At 35.7% G+C, this 878-nt stretch overlaps 1 protein-coding gene across 1 annotated transcript in view; it reads right to left on the bottom strand.

Moving 5' to 3' along the window:
* gria1a (glutamate receptor, ionotropic, AMPA 1a) overlaps positions 1-878 on the bottom strand; it is a 58507-nt gene that overhangs the window by 39219 nt on the left and 18410 nt on the right. The window lies entirely within an intron of this gene.

The following is an 878-nucleotide window of genomic DNA, read 5'->3' as shown; positions in this document are numbered from 1 at the left end:
TCACCCTCCCCCGGTCATTATTTTACCCATCTGCTTCTGTAAGGCACCGTTTTAAAGAAATGCGAGCCAAATTTACACAACCAGAGCTGGCACTGGTATCTGTATACAAGTTTAGGCTGTGGAAAAAGAAAATGGTTCRAAATYATTAACATGTTTCATCAAACCGGAGCTGCAGAGCTAATGAGATGCCATGGTAAGCATCAGAGTGACAGTAACTCCCCACAATGAAATGTCTGTTGGTTTTCACAATTGCTGTCTATGTGAGAGAGTTTTTATGTTTATGTTTTCACCATGGAAAGCACTTTGAACTGCCGTGTTGCTGAAATGTACTATGCAAATAAACTCGATTGATTGATTGATTCTTTTATGTAAAAACACAGACAGATATGGCATGGAAACCTCTTTAAGGAAACATTGCTCTCAATATTCCAGATGATAAATTACCAAATTCATTTCTGCCTGATCAGGAGCCAAGTGTGTGCTAGTCTAACTACTTAAAGAGCTTTTATCAGCTTGTTATACCTGTGCAACCTTAAAAATAAAAGGTGGAAAGTGTTAACATTCATTGTGATACACGAATAAAAGCCACTCGTTTAAAATTATTTTATCCTYGTCTCTTGACCCTTACTAAATACTTGTCTCATTTTGTAAAAAAAAAAAAAAAGGGCATGATATGTCTGATTAAAATTGGCTGAATAGATATTACAACAAGAAATTCACAAAAAAATACTAACACCGAGTGTGAATAAATCAGAGAATAGAGAATGTGTAAGTTAAAATTGTGGAGCTTAGGACTGCTATTTACTTTGTGGTTTTCTACCATCAGGGTGCAAGAACTTCAAATAAACCTTTGACATGCATTATTCATACAGCCTCTT

This window comes from Poecilia reticulata, linkage group LG10 (assembly GCF_000633615.1).
Source record: "Poecilia reticulata strain Guanapo linkage group LG10, Guppy_female_1.0+MT, whole genome shotgun sequence".
NCBI classification, from domain to species: Eukaryota; Metazoa; Chordata; class Actinopteri; order Cyprinodontiformes; family Poeciliidae; genus Poecilia; species Poecilia reticulata.
Note: the sequence above shows the minus strand (reverse complement) of the source record. Positions and strands in the feature narration are given on the sequence as shown.